The sequence below is a fragment of the Festucalex cinctus genome, chromosome 1, assembly GCF_051991245.1.
Source record: "Festucalex cinctus isolate MCC-2025b chromosome 1, RoL_Fcin_1.0, whole genome shotgun sequence".
Taxonomy (NCBI): domain Eukaryota; kingdom Metazoa; phylum Chordata; class Actinopteri; order Syngnathiformes; family Syngnathidae; genus Festucalex; species Festucalex cinctus.
In genome coordinates, this window is record NC_135411.1 from 27,103,015 (window position 1) to 27,103,859 (window position 845).

An 845-nucleotide genomic window follows, 5' to 3' on the forward strand; every position below is an offset into this window, starting at 1 on the left:
ATCAAACTGTATTTATATAGCACTTTTCTTACATAGAAATGTAACTCCAAGTGTTGCGCATTTAAAAAAAAAACACTCAAGTAGTGCTATTCAGGTTACATCCAACATCCACACCAACACTCAACGAAATGTTCTCTTCAGGTTAACACCTGGATAAACACAATTTGGCTGTTTGTCCTGTCAGCGGACGAGCATAGACTAGCGATGTCACTTCTTGAATCTGACGCCACCATCGGTCCTCCAGGCAATGCTCCCTTTAAACGCTGTTTTCAAATAGCATATTTTCCGTACTATAAGGCGCACCTAAAAGCCTTCAATTTTTTCAAAAGCTGACCATGCGCCTTATAATCCAGTGCGTCTTATATATGGATCAATATTGAGCCGCAACAGGTCTCGCTGTCAAGACGCTATCGGTGACCCTGCACGATCGGTGACGTGCATGCGCAGAAGATCCCGCCATCTTGGATCGCTAGCTAATACTAATACTTTACCCCAGAGGAAATAATAAAACAGCTGTTAAATGTTTATTCGTTTTGGGAGTGAATGGAGTTGTCAGAAAACTGGTTTGTAATCTATTAATAAAGTTTGACTGACCTATCTGACTGTTTTGTTGACATTTCCTTTAGCGCAGCACCATCTAATGGATGCATAACGTAACCCCAGCCTCGACTGTAGCGCCTTATGGAAAAAGTTTTAAAATATGTCATTCATTGAAGGTGCTCCTTATAGTGCAGAAAATACGGTAGTAGTGATGGGTGGAGCAAATGTCCGGTTGGGGAGTTGAGTTGCACTTTAAAGGAGACAAATTATTCATTTTTATTTCACAATTCATGTAAGTTCTTAAA